At 45.4% G+C, this 25859-nt stretch overlaps 1 protein-coding gene across 1 annotated transcript in view; it reads left to right on the plus strand.

Moving 5' to 3' along the window:
• Positions 1 to 25859, plus strand: part of PDZRN4 (PDZ domain containing ring finger 4) — a 296579-nt gene that overhangs the window by 41722 nt on the left and 228998 nt on the right. The window lies entirely within an intron of this gene.

Raw genomic sequence — 25859 nt, forward strand, 5'->3', positions numbered from 1 at the left:
TTGTGCAGGGAACAATGAAATCTCAAGATTATCAAGGGATTCTAGTGAGAAATGTGCTGCCCAGTGTCAGAAAGCTTGGTCTCAGTCGCAGGTCATGGGTCTTGCAACAGGATAATGATCCAAAACACACAGCTAAAAACATCCAAGAATGGCTGAGAGGAAAACATTGGACTATTCTGAAGTGGCCTTCTATGAGCCCTGACCTAAATCCTATTGAGCATCTTTGGAAATAGCTGAAACAAGTCATCTGGAAAAAGCAACCTTCAAACACGAGACAACTGGAGCAGTTTGCTCATGAGGAGTGGGCAAAAATACCTGTCGAGAGGTGCAGAAGTCTCATTGACAGTTACAGGAATCGTTTGATTGCAGTGATTGTCTCAAAAGGTTGTTCAACAAAATATTAAGTTAAGAGTACCATCATTAGAGATGAGCGGTGTTTGACTAGAACTGTTCGCCAATCTCAAATTCGAGCTGTTTTGGGCGGTGTTCGAGTTGTTCGACGAACCCGAACGATTTGCAAAAAATTCGGCTGTTCGAGGTTATGTTCGATAACTGTTCGTGCACCAAAGCGTGTCCTGCATGTCTGGCGCTATTTAGAGCACCAATCATGCAGGGATTGTCTGCCACTCACTGTAATGCCACAGCCATGGTGGTTGTGGCATTACAGTGATTGCCCAAATCGATGGGAACAGTGCTCACAGTGAAACATGAAAAGCCGGCAATTCATCAGCGGCATACACCGGTACCCGACAATTTAGAACAGAAAGAATAGAGCTTCACACATAGATTAGATAGATAGAAACATGTCAGTCACATATATATGAAGTACAGTGACAGTGTTGCTTACTGTACTTGTCATTTAGTGTAAAGGATTTATCAAAAAAAATAATAGTGTTTTCATGCACCGTCTCTTTAAAAAAGCCGGCCGGCAATTCAGCAGCGGTACCCGACAATTTATAACAGACAGAATAGAGCTTCACACATAGATTAGATAGATAGAAACATGTCAGTCACATATATATGAAGTACAGTGACAGTGTTGATTACTGTACTTGTCATTCAGTGTAAAGGATTTATTAAAAAAAATAATAGTGTTTTCATGCACCGTCTCTTTAAAAAAGCCGGCCGGCAATTCAGCATCTGTACCCAACAATTTAGAATAGATGAAATAGAGAATCACACATAGATTAGGTAGATAGAAACATGTCAGTCACATATATATGAAGTACAGTGACAGTGTTGCTTACTGTACTTGTCATTTAGTGTAAAGGATTTATTAAAAAAAAATAATAGTGTTTTCATGCACCGTCTCTTTAAAAAAGCCGGCCGGCAATTCAGCATCTGTACCCGACAATTTAGAATAGAAGGAATAGAGAATCACACATAGATTAGATAGATAGAAACAGGTCAGTCACATATATATGAAGTACAGTGACAGTGTTGCTTACTGTACTTGTCATTTAGTGTAAAGGATTTATTAAAAAAAAATAATAGTGTTTTCATGCACCGTCTCTTTAAAAAAGCCGGCTGGCAATTCAGCATCTGTACCCGACAATTTAGAATAGAAGGAATAGAGAATCACACATAGATTAGATAGATAGAAACATGTCAGTCACATATATATGAAGTACAGTGACAGTGTTGATTACTGTACTTGTCATTTAGTGTTAAAATAAAGGATTTATTTAAAAAAAATTGGCATGGGGTTCCCCTTAATTTTAATCTCTAGCGGAGGTTAAGCAGACTGCTGGGGCAGATGTTTGAAGCCTGGGAAGGGGGTAATACCCACGGAGCTTCCCAGGCTACTAATATCAGCCCCCAGCGGAATACCTAGCCTTTACTAGCTATTAAAATGGGGGACCCCCCAAAAAAATGACGTGGGGTCCCCCCTATTTTAATAGCTAGCAAAGGCTAGGCAGACAGCTGGGGGCTGATATTAATAGCCCAGGAAGGGTGCCATGAATATTGGCCCCCTCCCAGGCTAGAAACACCAGCCGTCAGCCGCCCCAGAAATGGCGCATCCTTAGAATGCGCCAATTCTGGCACTTAGCCTCGCTCTTCCCACTGCCCTGTAGTGGTGGCAGTGGGGTAATACGGTTGGGGTTGATGTCAGCTTATAATGCCAGCTGACATCAAGCCCAGGTTAGTAATGGAGAGGCGTCTATAAGACACCCCCATTACTAACCCCATAGTCAAAGTTAAAAGAAAACACAAACACCCAGAATAAAGTCCTTTAATTGAAATAAAGACACATTCCTTTATTGTTCTAAATTAAACCATACTTACCGTCACGCCCATTCCAGCTGAAGCCAACGATCTCCTGCAATAAAAGAAAAATAATAAAGCAACCTCATCCTTACCTTTCCATGGTTCCCACGACAGCTTCAGCTCTGCTACATCGAGATAACAGGCTGGACCGCAGCAGAACGCCGCCATCCAGCCTGTCATCCCGCAGACACTGAGAAGCGCAGGCATTCTTGCGCTCTGCAGTGTCTGGCTGTGACGGCATCCAGATGAGCCGAGGTCATGTCCAATGAACTCGGCGCACCTCATGCACGTCACTGACAGCGTGGGAGAATTCTCCTGCACTCAGCACTTCAGCGTGAGAATTCTCCCACGCTGTCAGTGACATACATGAGGTCAGCTGAGTTCATTGGACATGAATGAGCTCACCTCATGCACGTCACTGACAGCGTGGGAGAATTCTCACGCTGTAGCGCTGAGTGCAGGAGAATTTTCCCACGCTGTCAGTGACGTGCATGAGGTGAGCTGAGATCATTGGACATGAATGAGCTCACCTCATGCACGTCACTGACAGCGTGGGAAAATTCTCCTGCACTCAGCGCTTCAGCGTGAGAATTTTCCCACGCTGTCAGTGACGTGCATGAGGTGAGCTCATTCATGTCCAATGAACTCAGCTGACCTCATGTACGTCACTGACAGCGTGGGAGAATTCTCACGCTGAAGTGCTGAGTGCAGGAGAATTCTCCCACGCTGTCAGTGACGTGCATGAGGTGAGCCGAGTTCATTGGACATGAACTTGTCTCATCTTTATGCCGTCACAGCCAGACACTGCAGAGCGCAAGCAAGCCTGCGCTTCTCAGTGTCCGCGGGATGACAGGCTGGATGGCAGCTTTCTGCTGCGGTCCAGCCTGTCATCTCGATGTAGCAGAGCTGAAGCTGTCCTGGGAACCATGGAAAGGTAAGGATGATGTTGGTTTATTATTTTACTTTTATTGCAGAAGACATTGGCTTCAGCTGGAATGGGCGTGATGGTAAGCATGGTTTAATTTAGAACAATAAAGAATTGTGTGTTTATTTCAATTAAAGGACTTTATTCTGGGTGTTTGTGTTTTTTTAAATACTTTACTAGAAATTCATGGTGGTCATGTCTAATATTGGCGTGACCCCATCAATTTCGGGCTTAGGGCCAGCTTAGGGTTCGACGAACCGAACCGAACCCGAACACTACGGGGGTGGCTCAACACTAACCATCATTTCTGTCCAGGCCTATTTCATGAGTTTAATTTTTGTTTAAATTCTGTGGAAGCAGGGTTGAAGAGCAATGTCTGACTTTCATTTGTGAATTTTCATAGATTTTTAATTTATTATTACTTTTATCAGATTCAAGTTATTTCTGTGACCATTGTGGGTTTTTCTTTCATTAAACAAGGGGTACAAACAATCTTGACCACTTCTATTCATAAAAAAAATGGATAGAACATGTATGTGCAACACATATGTGTGAATGAGACCTAATGGAAGGCCTGGGTTTATTATAGTGAAAGTTTTCTCAGCTCTCTCTTAGGCCTTATTTACATGTCGTGAAAAAATGGTACCGGTGTCATCAATGTTTTGGATCACTGTGTCAACAGTGTTTTGTCCATGTGCTCGCTTTTACCATCAGTGTCATAAGTGTTTTCCAGAATGAATAAATAAATCAATTACAAAGCTTCTCCTATACTTTGTCATGTTAAATATGGACAGCTGTACGTGTTTTTCATGGACCCATAGACTAGTACTGAAACTTTTCGTGCGTGCTTAAAAAAATGGACATGTCCTTGTGAATTTTTCATGGACACATAGTCCATCAAAAAACATGGAAATGAGAATAGCACCATTGATTATAATGGGTATGTGATGTAACAGTGAAAAAATGGATAGAACACGTACGTGCAACACGGACATCTGAATGAGGCCTAAAGAGGTTGATCCCAAGCAGGAAATCCTACTTCTAGGATATCTATATAGTTTTATAGTGCACAATGGCAACAGGCTTCTAAAAGTCCCAATACACATTGATTAATGGGTGCCAAACTCACTGATTTTGATTAGATTAGCCTAATATCTAATGTGCATGGAGACCTTCCAACTCTCTGCCCGACAAATGTTGTTAGGGAAAAGAAGGATCATGAACATTGAATTTCAACGTCTGATCCTTTTTCCCTCTTGGGAAATAAGTCACTTCCATAAGTGTTCGGAAGTGGTTCACACCACTTAGGTCCATGAAAATTAATGAATGTTTCGCTGAATCAAATGTACCTTTGCATTATGGGGAGATCAGGAGTAAAAGCTGATGGACTAACAAGCATTATAAGGTAGATATTGTTGGCTTTAAGCATAATCAAAAGAAAAGATTACATTAACAAAAAAAAGCCTGCTGTATAGCGTTATACACAGATCCCTTTAATAATTACTCCCATCCCACTTCTATACCAATTGTACAATTGTGTAAATTAAGTGCACAGATTTTTCAAACCATTACAATGAGGCTGGTTTCTAAACAAAGGTTTCCTTTGTTTCATTCAATTAAACTGTTACATTGCAAAATTGCACTTTATATCCTTAGCCTATTAAATGCATCCTTTTAGTTGACTTGAATTATATCTCTGTTACCCTCTGTACAGTAAAATGAATCGGTAAGTACAGTCAGCACAAAACCCTGTCTCTTGAGGGCAGTGAAATATACAGGACTTTGTTAAGAAGTGTTAGAATAAAGAATCCCTTGTGTCTGTCTGGATTCCCGGCTCTGCTTCTTCTTTTCTACCACCGTCAATATTATTTTCAATCTTTTACCTTCCTCTTTGAGCTTTACTAGAATACTGATATACAAGCAATATTGAGAGCATAAAAAAACAAACAAAAATAGCTTCCTAGGGAGTTTGACAAAGTTCTTTCATACGAGTGAATAGTTGGTGACAGGGAAAGAAGAGTTGCAATGTTCCTGAGAGCATCTCAGTACTGAGATTACTCTAGTAGATGTAGGAGTCTGCAGAAACGAAGTGGAAAGACAGATCATATAATGAGGACAAAGAATCAGGCTTCCCACAAAAGGATTGTGAAGACGAGAGAGGATGGTTGCGCCTTGGCAGGTCATTCCCATTGCACCCTGCTAGGACTGATAAGCATGTGCTTGACAGTGTCTGATACTGCTGTTAGCACACCTCTCTGCTCACTGCAAAGGCACTAGGCTTTGGGAATGGATTGATAAGAAACACAATGAATAAATAAATAACAAAGCCCACTCAGTGAATTTAGTCATTTGCATTGCATTACTAAATAACTATGCTCCCACTTGCATTCATCTGATTGGGAGCGGCATGTTTAAAGGGCTAGTATGATTTATTGTTTCCATTTTATCAGTCTTCTGTAAGCTAAAAGCCTAGTCATTTTATATAATATTCTAAGATTTTAAAAAAGAAATATGCAGGGACAAATTTATTTAACCATATCAAAAAATAACATCATACATTTTTTTTTACAAAAGCCTACACAAATGCCAAGGGGGTTATGGTAGCTTAAAATATCATTTTGATTACCCAAAACCCATATTCCTAAGAATGCAATATTCTTATGTCCTTGTCAAAGTTCCGAATTACAGAAACACTTTGCTTGGAGCTATGAATTATACATGTACAAGTACAGATCAAGACATTAAAAGGGGTCTTCAAAATACAAAGAATAAAGTTAATGGAACTTCACATATTTTGCGATATGTATTTATGTTGTTATTTTACCAAGTAAAGCATGTCATCTTGGTATATTGTCTAATGGTGCTTATGCCATTGTTATCTACAAAGTATTATTGTAAATGTTTTATGTATTCGCTGTAACACACTGTATTCTTTGCACCATAACTTTTTGGATACTAGCTCATTGAATTTTCTTTAGTGACTCCAAAGTAGAGAACCTAGAGTTCAGAATTTAATATTTAGTTCAAGAGATAAAATTGTAAAATAAAACAAAATAATAAAGCATGGATGCCAAAGTCTTGAGTAAACCATACAGCATCAGCATCAAAAAGCCTATAGTCTACAGATCTTGCATGCATTATGTCTGATCTGCAGATTCTTACCCTTCAGTTATTTCTGGTAGGGTCACTCATGGAAATCAAAGAGCCTTATTGTCACTTGTGTGTCAGAAATGACAGACAGTCGCCCTGCAGTGGGTTGCAGGAGATCTCTACGTTTGACATTACATACATCTTCTTAGAGGCTGTCTCTAGGACCCAGCGGCTACCTTCCTCTGGCTAATTAACACTCTGGCCTGGGTGTAGAAATACCTGCTGTGTTCCAGAGGAACCTTGTGAAGGCTTTAGCAAGAGCAGTACTTCTTCCTCTCTGGAGCTTGATGACGTGTGTGCATTTGTCTGGAGTCATCTAAAGCTAAGCAATTTCCCCCTGTTTGTCCTTCCTTGCTGTGTTTAGTATTCAGTGGGGATCGACTAGAGCTCATGTCCTCCCTTCCCTAGCCTTAGCCATACGCCAGAGAAAGTCAGAGTGAGGCACACATGCAGCGATTGGTGAACAGCCAATATAGTGTCATTAGGGGAGACAGGTTGACACTAGACCAGCCTAGGAGTTGTCCACTCCCCCCTTTCCCTAAAGTCTGGGCTCCCTTTCCCTCTTCCCTTTGTGTTGCATTAAGTCTTTTCCACACTTTGCGTGACACTTATTGTGCCCCAAAACTTAAAATAGACCCCACTCACATTAAGAACTTTGCAAAATATAATTTACATTTATTGAAGCTAAAATGGTATTCCAGCCACAAAGGTTTATCACATATCCAGCAATCAGCTGTTTCTATAACCCTTAAAGTGTTAAATGAGCAGCTGTGCGAATGCTCTGTGCATAATAATTCCCTCTCCTATTTGCTCTCTAGTCATATAGTTACAGGGGTCCACCATTGCAGAAATTGGGAAGCTTCAGTTGTCAGACCCCCCTAATGGAGATTATATAAATAAAAAAGTTGTGTCATTTGCAAAAAGCCTATATAACAGTGGCAGGCATATGAAACTGTACAAAAGTGTCCCCTATCATTTTCACAATACTCGCATGCCTTTCTTCTATGGAAGGTATATAACTGCTTTCCTGCCACATGTGTCTAGACTAGCCACAGGCAGTATGTGTCTTTAAAAGGATTGTGCACAATTAGAACACTCCCAACAATCCCCCAACAAATGATCTTTTTGTTCTTCTTTTGGCAATGGCAGATCCTTTTGTTCACCTCCTGGATAAGCCACTGCTAACAGAGTTTGACAGCAGCTCTCTCTTAGCAAGTACAAGCGTAGGCGGATTATAATGAAGGCATTCTGGACTACAGCACAGGGCCCGGGGCTCCGGGGGGGCCCTTGGCTAGATTTCCCTCATTATAATATGTGTGGCGCGGCGGCGTCAATGCGCCAGACACCTGCAGGCAGAGGGGGGGGGCCCCGGACCGCTCCCTCAGCAGCGGCTCAGGGCCGCTGCTTCTTTTTGGCCGGGCCAGCACTGCACCTGTTAACTTCCCTGTGTGCTTGTGCTGGCCCGGCCATGTCACAGCTAGGAGACACGGCCCTGTGTGCGCGGCCGTGTCTGCTAGTGTGACGTCATGCAGTGTGCGCCCTGCACTGCTGCACCGGAGAGGAGCTGGACGACTGGAGCTGAGACGGGGGACGGTGAGTGACATGTGTGTGTGTGTGCGTGTCAAAGTGTGTGTGTGTAGGCAGATATCATTGTGTGAGTCTGTATTTTTATGTTTCAAATGTGTTTATGCATATATGTATATGTTTGTATATGTTTGTGTGTGTGTGCGTGACTGCGTGCGGCCTCCTCCCGCTGTATCTGTGGGGCGCCGTGCGGCCTTCTCCCATTGTATCTGGGGGGTGCCGTGTGACATCCTCCAGTTGTATCTGGGGGGCGCCGTGTGGCCACCTCCCGCTGTATCTGGGAGGCGCCTTGCGGCCTCCACCCTCTGTATCTGGGGGGTGTCATGCGGCCTCCTCCCACTGTGTATAGATGGTGGCGTGCGTCCTCCTCCCGCTGTGTATAGATGGCGCCATGCAGCCTCCTCCCGATGTGTATAGATGGCTACATGTGGCCCCCTGCTGTGTATACATGGTGCCATTTGACCTCCTGCTGTGTATAGATGGCTATGTGCGGCCTCCCGCTCTGTATAGATGGCTATGTGCGGCCTCCCGTTGTGTATAGATGGCTACCTGCAGTCTCCCGCTGTGTATAGATGGCTACGTGCGGCCTCCCACTGTGTATAGATGGCTACGTGCAGCCCCCCAATGTGTATAGATGGCTACATGCGGCCTCCTCTCGCTGTGTATAGATGGCTATGTGCGGCCTCCCGCTGTGTATAGATGGCTACCTGCAGCCTCCCGCTGTGTATAGATGGCTACGTGCGGCATCCCACTGTGTATAGATGGCTACGTGCGGCCTCCCGCTGTGTATAGATGGCTACGTGCAGCATCCCGCTGTACATAGATGGCTACGTGTGGCCTCCTGCTGTGTATAGATGGCTCCGTGTGGCCTCCTGCTGTGTATAGATGGCTACGTGTGGCCTCCCGCTATGTATAGATGGCTATGTGCGGCCTCCCGCTGTGTATAGATGGCTACGTGCGGCCTCCCGCTGTGTATAGATGGCTACTTGTGGCCTCCCGCTGTGTATAGATGGCTACATTCGGCCTCCCGCTGTGTATAGATGACTATGTGTGGCCTCCCGCCGTGTATAAATGGCGCCGTGCAGCCTCCCGCTGTGTATATATGGCTACATGCGGCCTCCTCCCGCTGTGTTTAGATGGCTACGTGCGGCCTCCAGCTGTGTATAGATGGTTACGTGCGGCCTCCCGCTGTGTATAGATGGCTACGTGCAGCCTCCCGCTGTGTATAGATGGCTACGTGTGGCCTTCCACTGTGTATAGATGCCTACGTGCGGCCTTCCGCTGTGTATAGATGGCTACATGTGGCCTCCCGCTGTGTATAGATGGCGCCGTGTGGCCTCTCGCTGTGTATAGATAGCTATGTGCAGCCTCCCGCTGTGTGTAAATGGCTATGTGCGGCCTCCCGCTGTGTGTAGATGACTACGTGTGGCCACTAGAGATGAGCGTTGTTCTACTCGAACTGTTCGCCAATCTCAAATTCGAGCTGTTTTGGGCGGTGTTCGAGCCGGTCGGCGAACACGAACAATTTGAGAAAAATTCGGCTGTTCGAGGTTATGTTCGATAACTGTTCGTGCACCAAAATCATAACTGGATTTTTTCTCAGTAATGATGAAAATTAATGTTAATACGCAGTTTGAGTGTACAGCGGGGCGGGGGGAGGGGCAGGGGATGGATCTCTGCAGGAACAATGAAGATCTCCATTTTTTTTTCTCTTTCCCGCATTTGCAGTGGGGAGGTGCAATCTGTCAGCCTATCAGCAGCGCACACACGGAGCGAAGTGCTTTTTTTCACACAAGCAAGGGCATGTGTGATTGGCAGTGTATGTCACATGTCCTTGCCCTATAAGACCAAGCCATTTTCCCCGTCGCCACCATTTTCTCACTGCTGCAGCTGCGTGTTAGATGGCACCGCTGTTGCTGTGTGCGCTATACCTTGTTAATTTCAAGCCAATTTTCGCACAAATATACAGATAGCTTGGGAGTAGGGAATAGTTGTGATTGCAGTCCTTTTAAGGACTAGGTTACAGCATTTCCTACGACTTTTATCAGGCAGGTCTGTGCTCTTAAATAGATAGGTTGTGGGAGTAAAGACTAATTGTAATTGGAGCCCTTTTCAGGACTAGGTTACATCAGTTCCTATCAGTTTTTGCCAGGCAGGTCTGTGCCAGTGCTGTGCAAGTTTTTTTCACAGCATTTGGCTGAATCTAGCAAAGCTAATCCTTTTTGGCCTATTGCAGAGTGTGTTAGTCAGTGGAGTAGCCTATCTGTGTTGCAAGATATACCACCTGTGTATAGAATACCAATTTTTTTACTGCACCTAGTGAAGTAAAATCTTTTGGGCATAGCATCATTCTATTAGTCCATCTATACTGACCTCCATCAGGTTGCAAACTGAATATAATTTTTTTCTGCATCTAGCTCTGAAAAAATATTTGGGCTTCTAGCAGTGTGTGGGACTTGGTCTATTAGTCCATCTATACTGACCTCCATCAGGTTGCAAATTAAAAATAATTTTTTTCTTCATTTAGCTCTGAAAAAATATTTGGGCTTCTAGCAGTGTGTGGGACTTGTTCTATTAGTCCTTCTATACTGACCTCCAGCAGGTTGCAAATTGAATATAATTTTTTTCTGCATCTAGCTCTGAAAAAATATTTGGGCTTCTAGCAGTGTGTGGGACTTGGTCTATTAGTCCATCTATACTGACCTCCATCAGGTTGCAAATTAAAAATAATTTTTTTCTGCATCTAGCTCTGAAAAAATATTTGGGCTTCTAGCAGTGTGTGGGACTTGGTCTATTAGTCCATCTATACTGACCTCCATCAGGTTGCAAATTAAAAATAATTTTTTTCTTCATTTATCTCTGAAAAAATATTTGGGCTTCTAGCAGCGTGTGGGACTTGTTCTATTAGTCCATCTATACTGACCTCCATCAGGTTGCAAATTAAAAATAATTTTTTTCTGCATCTAGCTCTGAAAAAATATTTGGGCTTCTAGCAGTGTGTGGGACTTGGTCTATTAGTCCATCTATACTGACCTCCATCAGGTTGCAAATTAAAAATAATTTTTTTCTGCATCTAGCTCTGAAAAAATATTTGGGCTTCTAGCAGTGTGTGGGACTTGGTCTATTAGTCCATCTATACTGACCTCCATCAGGTTGCAAATTGAATAAAAAAAATTTCTGCATCTAGCTCTGAAAAAATATTTGGGCTTCTAGCGGTGTGTGGAACTTGGTCTATTAGTCCATCTATACTGACCTCCATCAGGTTGCAAATTAAAAATAATTTTTTTCTGCATCTAGCTCTGAAAAAATATTTGGGCTTCTAGCAGTGTGTGGGACTTGGTCTATTAGTCCATCTATACTGACCTCCATCAGGATGCAAATTAAAAATAATTTTTTTCTTCATTTAGCTCTGAAAAAATATTTGGGCTTCTAGCAGTGTGTGGGACTTGTTCTATTAGTCCTTCTATACTGACGTCCAGCAGGTTGCAAATTGAATATAATTTTTTTCTGCATCTAGCTCTGAAAAAATATTTGGGCTTCTAGCGGTGTGTGGGACTTGGTCTATTAGTCCATCTATACTGACCTCCATCAGGTTGCAAATTAAAAATAATTTTTTTCTGCATCTAGCTCTGAAAAAATATTTGGGCTTCTAGCGGTGTGTGGGACTTGGTCTATTAGTCCATCTATACTGACCTCCATCAGGTTGCAAATTAAAAATAATTTTTTTCTGCATCTAACCCAGCCAATAGTTTTGGCCTAATACCACAGTTTGGCCACTCAGCTCTGCTCGGTTACCATCCATTGTTTTTTTGTGCAAACAACTCCAGAGTTGTGAATTAGTTAACCACCAAAATGAGTGGAAAAAGGCCTGCTGCTGGTGGAAAGGGGAATAGGCGTGTTGGGAAGGGGAAAAAAGGTTGTGTCCGTGGGGTAGGTGCAGAAGAAAGACCATCTTCCAGCCAAACTAAAATGTCTACTTCTTTCAGCGGACAATGTGATAAGATCCCTTTCTTACGGCCACGCCAATCGCTACAAATTCCAGATGAGGCACAAAAACAGCAGGTGCTTCAACGGATATCAAGTGCTCCTTTAAGTGGGCTCTCCTCCACATCAACTTCAACATCACAAATACTCCAGTCCTCAAAGGTGTCACCCAAATCGCACTTGCTTCCTCACAGCTCCCAAATCTCCAGCTGCCCGTCTGAGTATGAGGTAGAACAGATGGTTGAGTCTGCAGAGCTGTTTACTCATACTATAGCCTGGGAATCAGAGGTCGACTCCAGCGCTTCTGTGAATCCAGACGAGGAAATGATCTGCACTGATGCCCAGAATCTTTATGAGTCGGATCCAGGACCAGACGCAGAAGGTTCTGACCATAATGTAGACCCTCATTCCCAAACTGTAACTCCTGTTGGTGGAGACAATGAGGAAGACGATGATAAGACTCAAATACCTGATTGGAGCGACAACTTTAGTTTTTTGTCAGGGCAGGAACAGGTTGGCTCTGAGGACGACGGGTGTGATAACGCACAGGGTGATGATGATGAGGTCGGAGATCCCACTTACTGTCAACCCACAGTCAGCCAAGAGATGAGGTCAGCAGAGGAGGTGGAGGAAGATGCTAGTGACGACGAGGTCAGGTTGCGCCTTCCTGGACAGAGACGTAGTACTGGAAGCACGTCAACAACTGCATCCTCAAACACAACTCTGCCTCTCACCACAAGTCGTGGTGGCTCTTCAGGTCGCATGGGTGCTAAGCCTTGCATAGCCTGGGCATTTTTTCAGATCGATAAAGATGACCCAACTCGTGTTATCTGTAACATTTGTCAGCAAAAGCTAAGTAGAGGCCAAAAAATACATAGTTTGAGTACTTCATGCATGAACCGGCACATGGACATGAAGCATAAGTTGCAGTGGGAAGCTCAGTGTGCTACAATGCGGTCTAGCCGGCCGGGCCAACCACCGTCTGCCATATCTTGTGCATCCGCGGCCTCTTCATCCTCTGTGACTGGGGGGACAGCAGTCACACCTGTTTTGGGGCGCAGACCTGCCACCTCTTTACCCGCAACAGCCAGCGTGATTGGCAGGTCATCATTTTCTTTGGAGGTGGTAACACCAGCTGGTCTTGAGCGCTGTCCGACATCGATAGCACCACCTTTGGATCAAGGCAACCTAACATGTCCGCCTGCATCTTCCTCACAGACCGGCAGTTTGCCGGGGACACCCTTATCAACCCCGTCTAAGCACAATAGCCAGCCCTCGGTCCCTCAGATGTGGACAAGTAAAAGACCATTTCCTCCTAGCCATGAGAAAGCTAAGAGGTTGAATTTCACCATCTGCAAGCTCTTGGCTACAGAAATGCTGCCTTTCCGCCTGGTGGACACAGAGGATTTTCGAGACCTTATGTCCGTCGCAGTGCCCCAGTACCAGATGCCCAGTCGGCACTACTTCTCAAAGAAAGGTGTGCCTGCGCTCCACCAGCATGTCGCACACAACATCACCGCTTCTTTGAGAAACTCTGTGTGTGACAGGGTGCATTTCACCACAGACACTTGGACGAGTAGGCATGGACAGGGGCGTTACATGTCGCTGACTGGGCACTGGGTAACTATGGTGACAGCAGGACAAGGGGCTGCTGTCCAAGTCTTGCCGTCCCCACGAGTTGTGCGTCAATCCTCTTTATGTCATTTTTCCTCCACTGCTTCTGCCTCCTCAACCTCCTCTCGGTCTTCCACCTGCACCCAAAGCCTGTCTGGTCATGCCACAAGCTTTCTAACTGCGCAGAAGGGATCCTGCACACCTCCTTACTATGCTGGCAGTAGGGCTCAACGTCATCAGGCGGTTTTTACATTGAAATGTCTGGGAAATTTGAGTCACACAGCTGAGGAGTTGTGGTCAGCTCTGGAGAACCAATTTCATGAATGGTTGTCTCCACTGGACCTGAAACCAGGGAAGGCCGTGTGCGACAATGCTGCAAACCTGGGTGCGGCCCTTCGCCGGGGCAATGTCACACACGTGCCTTGTATGGCTCACGTGTTGAACCTGGTTGTCCAGCAATTTTTAGCCCACTATCCCAGACTAGATGGCCTTCTGCAGAGGGCACGGTCGCTGTGTGCTCACTTCCGCCGTTCGCATCCCGCAGCTCAGCGACTTACATCTCTACAGAAGTCGTTGGGCCTGCCACTTCACCGGCTAAAATGCGATGTGCCTACCCGGTGGAATTCAACTCTGCACATGTTGCAGCGACTGTGGCAGCACCGACAAACCCTGGTGCAATACGTTCTGATGTATAGCCTGGGCCAACGAGTATCAGAGGTGGGGCAAATCACGCTGGAGGAGTGGTCTCAGATCAGGGACCTATGCACCCTTCTGCACAGTTTTGAAATGGCGACGAAGATGTTTAGTGCTGACGATGCCATTATCAGCATGACTATTCCGGTGATTTACATGCTGGAGCACATGTTAAACAGAATTCGGAGTCAGGTGGTGGCACAAGAGGAGGTGGAGGAAGTAGAGGAGGAGGAGTTGTATGCGGAAGGGCTAACATCTGCAAGGTCCAGACGGTCGGCAGCACCAGGGCGGCAGGCATGTGAGGGTGGGGGAGATGATTTTACCAGGGCGCACGGTAGCAGCCAAACTAGTGAGGAAGGTGCAGGAGCCCAGGAAGAAGTGGAGGACGAACTGATGGAAGACTCATCAGATGAGGGAGACCTTGATCACATTTCTGTTGTGCGAGGTTGGGGGGAGAGGACAGAGGAAGGAAGCATGATTGTTACCTCGCCACCAACACAACAGGGACTTGGTGCTCCTGGATGCGCAACACACATGAGTGCCTTCTTGCTGCACTACCTGCAACATGACCCTCGAATTGTGAGAATTAGAAATAATCCTGACTACTGGGTTGCCACACTGTTAGATCCCCGGTACAAAAGTAAATTTGCAGAAATTATTCCTGCCATAGAAAGGGATGCACGCATGCAGGAGTATCAGCAGAGACTGTTGCAGAATCTTACATGTGCTTTTCCACAAAATACCAGTGGTGCACGTAGTGAATCTCCCAGTTCCAACTTGCCAACCGTGGGACCGTCAAGTGTTCAGCACTCAAACCGTAACAGAACCACAGTATCTGCTGGTAACATCAATTTTGCGGAATCATTTCACCACTTTTTTAGCCCATCCTTTGCAAGGCCACAGGAGACAAGAAGTCTGACACATAGTCAACGCCTAGAGACGATGGTACAGGAGTATCTCCAAGTAAACATTGAAGCCACGACTGTGTCACTGGACCCTTGCTCTTTTTGGGCTTCCAATCTGGATAAATGGCCGGAGCTAGCCACTTACGCCTTGGAGATCTTGTCATGCCCCGCAGCCAGCGTTCTGTCTGAACGTGTGTTCAGCGCTGCTGGTGGTGTGCTGACAGATAAGCGCACGCGGCTCTCCACTGATAATGTAGACAGACTCACGTTCATAAAGATGAACAAATCATGGATCCGAAACGACTTTTCTACCCCTGTGTCATCCTGGGGAGAGTAAAAGCTTGATGATTGGTTAAAATCACCCTACCAACCGTTTTAAGCTTTCAAATTACTAATCATGTTTATCTGTATCTTGACTGGAAAATAATTTGGGCTTTGTAGCAGTGTGCAGCACTGATCCTATTAGGCCATCTATAATAAGCTTCACCAGATTTAAAATTAAAAATAATTTTTAGCTGCATCTAGCCCGGAAAATAATTTTGGGGCTCCGAGATGCGCAAGACACATAAGTGCCTTCTTGCTGCACTACCTGCAGCATGACCCTCATATTGTCAGAATTCGAAGTAATCATGACTACTGGGTTGCCACACTCTTAGATCCCCCAAACTTTTCGATCAACCTTTTCATTTTAATAAAGACCAAAAAAATGGTCATTTTTGAAATTATAAGCATTAGCAGGTTGTTAGAAACTGAAATCAAACAGTTTTCAACTCAAAACTTTATTCTAGGTGATGTTACATTTTCACATAGGACCCCTTGTTCGAAAGGAGCTTCTGAACTCTCTCGTCCATTGAATTTGTCAGGTTTTGGATGGTTTCTGCTTCAATTGTTTTGCATGAGGACAGAATACCCTCCCAGAGCTGTTGCTTAGATGTGAACTGCCTCCCGCCATCATAGACACTCCTTTTAATGATGCTCCAAAGGTTCTGAATGGGGTAGAGGTCAGGGGAGCATGGGGGTCACACCATAAGTTTGTCCCCTTTTATGCCCATATCAGCCAGAGATGCAGATGTTTTATGTGCAGCATGAGATGGTGCATTATCATGCAGAAAAATGATCTTGCTGTGAAATACACGGTTCTTCTTCTTGAACCATGGCAGGAAGTGCTGTTTGAGAAAATCCACATACATTATGGAGTTCATCTTTAGCGCCTTCAGGGATCCTAAAGGGGCCGACAATCTCTCTCCCCATGATTCCAGCCCAAAACATTACTCCACCTCCTCCTTGTTGGCGCTGTAGCCGTGTTTGTGTGGGGTGTCCATCAACCAGCCATCCTCCACTCCATTCATCTGGACCATCGAGCGCTGCACGGCACTCATCCATGAACAAAACAGTTTTGAAATCAGTCTTCATGTAATGTTTGGCCCACTGGAGCCGTTTCTGCTTGTGTGAAGTGGATAGAGGAGGTCGACAGGATGGCGTATGCACAGCTGCAAACCTCTGAAGGACCCTGCATCTTGTTGTTCGGGGGACGTTGGAGGCACAAGCAGCTTCAAAAACTTGTCTGCTGCTATGACAAGGCTTTTTTGCCGCTGCTCTTTCAACCTGACGTAATTGCCTGTAGGAAAGAGTCCTCAATTTGCCCTTATCAGCACGCACACGTGTGTACTGTGAATCAGCTACATACTTCTTGATTGCCAAGACACTTCATCCTGATCATCGCACAATGTTGATTGTAGTCATGCCTTGACCTAAACACTCCACAATTTGTTGCTTCTCAGCAGCCGACACATCCTTTTTCTTTCCCATTTTGGCAGAAAATGTAGGCTGCTTAATAATGTGAGACAGCCTTCTTAAGTAGTCTTGCCTTTCATTGGACACACCTGCCAAACTAATTAGCACAGGTGTCTGCAATTGCTTACAGTGATATAAAGAGCCCTGACACACATCACCATCAATGAGTTTAACTGACAAACAAACAAATTCTTCCCTTATCACTCCTAAACACTTTTTGCATAATAATTTGGAACGCGGTGTACATGTGCTTTTCCACAAAACACCAGTGGTTCACGTAGTGAATCTTACAGTTCTAACTTGCCAACCGTGGTCTGTATGGAATTGTTCAATAAAGGGCCCAAAATTAAGATAACATAGATGGGAGAGGTCTCTATGAATAGGAATTCCTAAGTATTTGATACCCTGTGAGGGCCAGGCAAAGGGAAAGTTGGACTGGATGGAATCCTATATGGATTTAGGGAGGGAGACATCGAGGGCCTCAGACTTCGCTGCATTGATTTTAAAATTTTACCATGTAACAAAGTGATCTATTTCAGCCATAACAGCAGGGATGGATATATGTGATTGAGTGATATATACTAGGACATCATCAGCAAATAGAGAGCACTTGTACTCGGTGCCTCCCACCTCAATCCACCTAATATTGGGGTTATGGCGAATTGATGAGAGCAGGTGCTCCGTCACTAGGATGTATAAGAGAGGGGACAGAGGACATCCCTGCCTTGTCCCATTGGTGATTGTGAAAGGTGATGAAAATGTTCTGACGCACCCCCTGGGCCTTGGGACACCCGGAGCCGGACCCTTTTTGGTGGATGCTGGTGGTTGTAGTCTTCGTGGCGGCGATCCGGTTCCGTGGCTCAGGGCGGTCAAACCAGTGGCGGAACTATTTATGTGGTTTTGATGTTTAAATGTCCGACTACGCCACCCGTGGATTGCGGTCAGAGTGAACCGCCGCTACAGGGCAGACCGCTAAGGCTGGTGTTGTGGGTGCAGCAGAGCGTAGCATAACTCCCCACGGGAGGAGTATAGCCTCAGGGCAGTGTATGCGGAGGATGGGGGTGATGGTGCAGGGCAGCAGCAGTAACGACACGGAGTCAGTGATGCAGTTCAGGGCCTTTACTCACAGTTCTTATTATCCAGACCACGTCTGCAGGTAACGGCTGCCCACGTCGTACTGTGCTCACCAGGTGAGGGGCTCAGACAACTCCCAGATAACTTTGGAGCGCTTCACAGGACCCCCTTTGTGTGTCCTTTGTCTGGCCTTTCTTACCAACACTTCTGTCCGGCTGCCTCGGGCCTCCTCTTGGTAAACTTGGCGCCAGTTTCCCTGACCCTATGTGGTGCCTTCCTAGCGGGTGGAGCAAGGGGCTGCGCCACATAAAATGTCAGAGCCTCCGGTTTCTAGCTGAGGGTCGTTTCCTGCCTCCACTAGTTCGGGGACCGGTCTCCCCCTTTGGCCTGACCCCTCCACGCAGGTGGATTCGGGCGTGCGGTGGCGACTCGCCCGTCCGCACCCCTGGGATCCCTTCATTCCTCGTTCCTGGAGCCTTCTCCGCTCCTCTTCCTTCCTTCTCCCTCTTGCAGGCCTGGGCCTCTGTTACTAGGCCCGCCTCCGGAGCAGAGCTCATGCAGAGCCCCTGCTCCCTGCCACTTCTGCTCAGACTTCTCTGCACTGAACTAAGATGGTGCCCACCTTTTATACTCCCTTCTCAATGCACCCAGGAACTGCTTCCTCCCTGCTCCTGCACTGCAGTGTTCCCCTTCCTCAGTGTTCCCTCCCCCCACTCCAGCCAGGGACAGGGACTGTCGTGCCCATCTCAGGGGCATATTGGTCGCCCTGCCCCACGGCAATGTGGTGTAATGCATGCAGGTGTCGGGTCCTGATCCACACTCCATCCTTATCTGAGAGTGAGATATCACACCTCTGGGTGAGGTGCAATACGTCTGTAGCAACCGAGCCCTCGGTGCTACAGTTCCATTTATCTTCAGCCTAGGTGACGTATTGTGATACAGGGCCGTGATTTTGGCTATAAAAGGGTCCCCTAGACCCCTACCCCAAGCTTTTTAAGAGAATCATATATGGCGTGCCAGGAGACTCTATGGAATGCTTTCTCAGCATCCAACGAGAGTATCTACTTACAAATTTTTAACTGCATCTAGCCCAGGAAATACTTTGTGCCTAGTAGCAGTGTCTGCTAGTCAGCGGATTATCCCGGCTGTTAAGCAAGCTACACCACCTGTAGTTTGGACACTTAATTTTTTCAAAGGAAATGCTTCGGGACCACGGGATACTTAGTGAAGAGCATCAGGAGGCACCCCAAGGCATAGGGGCTGGGACTGGCACTAGGATGCCTTGCGGTGGACAGCCGAGCTCGATCCTTATAAAAGCTTTTTAACTGCAGCAGCTTTAGTGGACGCTACTGGAGCTGGAATTACGCGGCTGCTGGCATGAGACTTGCCCTCCAATAGATCCTTGTAAATGGATTTAAAGTGTATTCATTCAAATTAGAGGGACAATTTAAATTAAAAAGCTTAGAGCTGCCTCCACCACAGGGGGGCTCTCTCGACCCACCAGCGGACAGGCACCAGTATTGGGAGAGGGGGGCTGGCCGTCAGGGTTCACCGCGGCTCTGGCACAAACCCGGCGACACGGAGGTGGCACGGGCAGGAGCGGACTGGCCGTCTCGGCTTCTCACTTTTTGGATTTTAGAAGGGCATGACTTGCCTATATCTGTGTCTCCCCCTCCTTTTACTCCTCCACCTCTTTTCTTTTCGCATGACTATATGTACTTGTCACTTTTCCATGTGTTAGTTGTGTCTTCTGAGCAGTTTGTCAGCTTTTGGACACCTTTGAAGGTGTTTTCTATGTGTTTCTATGTGTTTTTGTTTGCCTGCCATTGGTTTTAACGGTGTTCGAAGGTGTTCGACGAACAGTTCGACGAACAGTTCGGCGAACACACGGGTGTTCGACGAACCGAACCGAACTCGAACACTACGGGGGTGGCTCAACACTAGTGGCCACCCGCTGTGTATAGATGGCTATGTGCGGCCTCCCGCTGTGTATAGATGACTACGTGCGGCCTCCCACTGTGTATAGATGGCGCCATGCGGCCTCCCGTTCTGTATAGATGGCTACGTGCGGCCTCCCGCTGTGTATAGATGGCTACGTGCGGCCCCCTGCTGTTTATAGATGGCTGCATGTGGCCTCCCACTGTCTATAGATGGCTCCGTGTGGCCTCCCGCTGTGTATAGATGGCTCCGTGCGGCCCCCTGCTGTGTATAGATGGCTACGTGCGGCCTCACTCTGTGTATAGATGGCTCCGTCCGGCCACCCGCTGTGTATAGATGGCTCCGTGCGGCCTCCTGCTGTGTATAGACTACGTGCGGCCTCCCGCTGTGTATAGGAGGATTATGTGGCAGCTCATATTGTGTGTAGGGTCTCATACTGTATATAGGGGATGTCAGCATACTTAATTGTGATCAATATTAAGTCTTACAATTAATGTAAAAAAATGATTATAATACATTAATATTGTGCAAAATTTATTTCACGTGTACTATCACATGATCTATCACAGGGGATCATGTGACATGTTACATGATACACCAGGTGTGTGTGTGTGTGTGTGGGGGGCCCTCACGCCCTCTAAACTGCCTGGGGCCTTTGCTACTCTTAATCCACCCCTGAGTACAAGAATTCTCAAGTTGAGCTGAATATTTCTGTATAAAGCGAAGATGGGATAGGTAGCTATTGGGTGAGTGCTCATTCGGACAGCAGCTATCTAATGTGTATGGGGGCCAGTAACACTGCACAATTTTATTTAACAAACTTTCTCACTTCTAAATACTACGCAAATTGCGAAACAATTTATCTAAACACAGCACAGACACTTGTAATAATGTCCTGCAGAAGGTCATAAAGAGACAAGAAAATTAGTGGCACTGAAGAGGCTGAACCCGATATCTGGCATAAAACTCAAAGTTGTGCAAAAATGTTGCAACTTTTGCCATTTTTACGCCAGTCCCAGCCACTTCTGCCAAAGAGGGAGGGACCGAAGTTGGATGGGCACAGCAAAGTCCTCCTGACAAATTCATCAAAACTTATGCCAGAAATGTACGCATGTGCTAATTTTAATTAATTAGGTACATCTTACTCCATTAGTGCCTTCATTAAAGAAGCACTCCCATCAAAGTTTTTGCAGTCATCATATTATATAGCACTGTGTCCTTACAATTGCTCATTTTGCCTTTCTACCCATTTAATTCCTCTCTTTCTCTGCTCTATGTAGAAAAAGGAAATATCTTGTCCCTGCAGAAATCACTCCTCTTTTCAACTCCAGACCCAGCTGATCCACCCCTCCCCCCTGCCATAGACTTTTACAGTGACTCATAAGTCACACAGGAAAATTGACCTCCTTTTTCTACATAGATCTTAGAAGGATTCAGCTAGTCAGTTTTTAGTCATAGGCATAATGGAAAACAGAAAAAGTGACTGGAAAAAAGGGAAAAATTAGCAATTGTAAGGACACAGTGCTATATAATATGATGACTGCAATATATTACGAGGATAAAAATTTTGATTGGAGTTCTTCTTTAAACACAAGTCTTTTAAATGTGTTTTAACGCAATAAAAATTGCATCCTATCTATAAGGTTTTGGAAAGATAATACGAGTCTCAAATACAATTGAATGCAGAAATTAACCCTTTTTCTACATTAGGCTTACCTATGTACCTGATTACTAGTCTTCTTATTTGCTTCAAATCGCATAGTTCGTCCACAAACAGGCTTCTCCTACTGTGACTGAGCATGCCTAGAAGATATCTGTATTATTCAAAGGGAGAGCACACATACTGTATCCTTCAAATAGTTGCCAGCAGACAGCAGAGTTCTCATAGCCAGCTGTCACACCTGGGACTGAGAAGGCCAGTGACCATTGCTGATGACTATATGATGCAGGCATACAGTGATGTTCTATGCAGCTGTCAGTCTATACTATGGCCAAGAGTGTGGTGCAGTGATCTGTGCCTCTTGGCTTGTACTCATAGTAACTGAAGAAGCCATCACTGCACGCTCTCAGCCATAGTACAGGCAGAGAGCTGCATAGAACAGTGCTGTGTGCCTGCAATGTTAACAGCAGTCATGAGTATGTGCCAGTCAGAGCATTCATGTGTGCCTGCATCATATATCACATAGTTATCAGTGCTGATTACATTGGTCACTGTCCTGCACAGCCCAAGATCTGACAGCCCACTATGAGACCCCCGCTGTCTGCCTGCGGAAATGTCTACAGGTGGACAAACTAAGCAATTTGAAGTAAATTAGAAGACCAGTGATCAGGTTTTACATTGGTAAGCTTGATGTAGAAAAGATGTATTTCTGGTATATAATTCTATTTGAGAAGTCAATTATTTTTCTAAGATCTTTTAGATAGCATGCATTTTTATTGTGAAAAATAACCCTGTAATGAATCAGGCTAATAGCATTGTAGCACTCAGATGGGGCTGCACTCAATATGCATGCGTAGCCTCTTAGAGCAGCAAAGTGCTATCGATGTCTGACCTGCAGTGTCCTTTAAGGGGAGGTGGAGCCAAAGTTCAGGAAAATGTACTAAACAGTTATTGTACATGTAAATAACATAAGATACTTAGTTGATACTGTTTTGATCAAAAAAGTGTAAAAGTGTAAAATCCTTCCCACCACGGCAAGGTTTATCCAATTAGGATAGTCCTGCTTCTAATGTAAAACCTCTCTATGCGTCAGCAGGCCTCAATAGATGGGGGGGATTCAGAGCAGGACCCAGACCGTATTGTTTAGACACCTACCCATGGAAAGCACTATAAACCAAAGGCACAGCCCAAAAGGGGAGCCACGCCAACGGTGAACAGATGTAAACAGTATATGGAGCAGAACATCACCGCACCCTACAGTGTTTAGTGGCTGCTCTTAGGTACTGCACTTCAGCTGTTATTGAAAATAAGCAGAGCTGATCTGCAATACTACAGCAACCATTAAACAATGTATGGAGCTGAGGTATTCCACCTCCAGCTGCTGCAGAAAGTAATGACAGCTAATTGGTGGTTGCTTGGTCTCCGACCCACTGATTTTGTATTGATGACCTATCCTGATGATAGACCACAAAAATATAAGTATTGGAAAAATTTAACATACTGCTGTTATCTATTGCTTTTTAGTTTGTTTTTACCTATTTCATTGCATAAGAAGAAAATTAAAAACTTGACAGAAACCGTCCACTGTCAGCTACTGCTTATGGAGCTTCCAATTTAAATATATCTGATTATTTATTCCTAAGTAACTGTGGGGAGCATCATGAGGCATGCAGTAGAAGCATGGAGAAATTTTGCCCAGCAGGTTATGTATATGAGGCAAAACTGCAAGAGATTTACTGGGATTGATAAAATTTTGCAGCCAGTACAGGTGAAGGACAATAAAGCTACGTGCTTCACCTTTATTTGCCGTAGAACTATGACAATTCATGAAAAATTATTTGTGGCTTTGCTACTCAAATCTCATCCACGAGGCAAACTACAGCTGCAAGAATTTCCAACCTGTATAGGATTATTGATACAACCTCAATTCCAAAAACGTTTGGAAATTGTGTAAGATGTAAAGAAAACAGGAATGTAATGACTTGAAAATCTCTTATAGACATTTTTCTATTCAAGACGTTTTTCAATTTCATTTGAAAAAAAAATAAAACATTTAGAAATTGATGGCAGAAACACATCTCAAAAAGTTTGAACAAGGTTAAAAAAATGCTGGAAAAGTAAATGATATCATTAAAAAAACAGCAAAAGGGTCAATTTTCATCTAAGTCACATCACTGTGTATAAACTTGTGAGAGAGGCAGAGTTTTTTTAATAGCAAAGATGGTCAGAGGTTCACTAATCTGTGATCAAATGGGCCTAGGCGGCCATGCATTAAAAACAGGCATGATCTGGACATGTAAATCACTGCATGGGCTCAGCAATACTTCCAGAAATTATTGTCAGTGAACACCGTTTTCTTTACAGTCCACAAAGGAAAGTTAAAGCTCTAACATGCAAAGACGAAACGATATATCAACACAATCCAGAAACACCACAATCTTGTCTGGGAAAAAGCTCTCGGAGAATGGGATGAGGCAAAATGGAAAACTGTTTTGTGCTCAGATGAATCAATATTTGAAATTATGGAAACCACAGACACTGTGTCCTATGGATTCAAGAGGAAAGGGACTACCTAGCTTGTTATCAGTGCACAGTTCAAAAGCCTATATCCCTGATGGTATGGGCAGCTTTACACAATGCTGCCATCAATTTCTGAGTTAGTTTTTTCAAATGAAATTAAAAAAAATGTTTAGTTTTCAATTTCTGATATGTGTTTTATGTTCTGTTGTTAATAAAATATGGCTGTAAGAGATTTCTAAATAATTCCAGTCTTATTTATTTTGTACACAGTGTCCCACATTTTTTTAAATGGAGTTGTACATCGATACCAAGTATTCACATTGCATTAAACGTTTCTTTTTACAATTAGTACAATTTAAAGCCTTGTAAAAAAAGTATGGTATATATTCACTTACTGATTGTAACATCCCTGGCGGCGTGCTTGCATAGTGCACCACCTCCCACTATGCAAGACTGCAATCTTACCTGTCAGTCCAGCCTGCAAACCTTGCTCCAGTTCATGCTGTGTGCATGTCTCTTGTCTGATTGCTTAGGGTGCAGTAGCAGTTCCTGTCTGAACTGTATCCTAGCCTGTTACCTGTTTGTCTCTATGTCCGTACTTTCCCTTTTCCTGCAGTATCTGAACCTGCACCTAACTCCAACTCGTTGTCTCTGTATTTCTGTTTGTAAGTTTTGTGTCCACTCGCTACTTCATAGTAAGTACCTTGTGTGTATCTGGTTCTGCTTGTCCCTTTTCCCCTCATCCGTATCTTCCTCCTGTGTTCTAGCCATCTTCCTGTATTTTCCAGTCTGTTCCATGTGAACAGAGCCCTGTCCTCTCTGCCTGCACCTTCAGCCCTGTTCGGCCCTGCTTGCTCACAGCGCCAGCGGTTTCTCTCTGCTCTGACTTGCCCACCACTCTGACGGCTTCCTTCTGCTCTGCCTTACCCACCGCTCCGGCGGCTTCTCTCTGCTCTGCCTTGCCCACCGCTCCAGCAGTTCTGCTCTGCTCTGCCTTGTCCACCGCACCTGCGGTTTCGCTCTGCTCTGCCTTGTCCACCGCTCCGGCGGTTCCTCTCTGCTCTGCCTTGCCCACCGCACCTGCGGTTTTCGCTCCGCTCTGCTTGCTCACCGCACCAGCAGTTCCTCTCTGCTCTGCCTTGTCCTTCGCTCCAGCGGTTTCGCTTTACTCTGCTTGTCTACCGCATCTGCGGCTCTGTACCTGTCTCCCAGTCTGTACTGGACCCTATACAGCCTGCCCTCCAACCTGCTAGTACTTCCCTGTCTGCACTCCAGCCGTGCTTGCCAGTGCCCACCTGTCTGCATACCAGCCGTGCTTGCCAGTGCCCACCTGTCTGCATACCAGCCGTACTTGCCAGTACCCACCTGTCTGCAAACCAGCCGTACTTGTCAGTACCCACCTGTCTGCATACTGGCCGTACTTACCAGTATCCACCTGTCTGCATACCCGCCGTGCCTGCCAATACCCACCTGCCTGTATGCCAGTTTAACCAGCCTGTTTCTGCATTCCCCGGTGTGGGTCAACAACTGTGACCAGGGTCTGACCTGGAGTAGCACCTGGTCCCTCTGCTTGGTTCCACCTTGGTTCACAGAGTCGACTAAGCCGCAGTGCGACCTTGGTCGGATCAGGTTGATCCTTAGTTACGCCCCTCCAGGCACTCCTCGGTTCATGGTACAGTGGGATCACTATTCACGCTCACGCCAGTCAGTCCGGGCGCGAGCGTAACACTGATCCTACGACCCCTTACCA

This window comes from Phyllobates terribilis, unplaced genomic scaffold (genome assembly GCF_046119375.1).
Source record: "Phyllobates terribilis strain yellow unplaced genomic scaffold, ASM4611937v1 Scaffold_11__3_contigs__length_659146591, whole genome shotgun sequence".
NCBI classification, from domain to species: Eukaryota; Metazoa; Chordata; class Amphibia; order Anura; family Dendrobatidae; genus Phyllobates; species Phyllobates terribilis.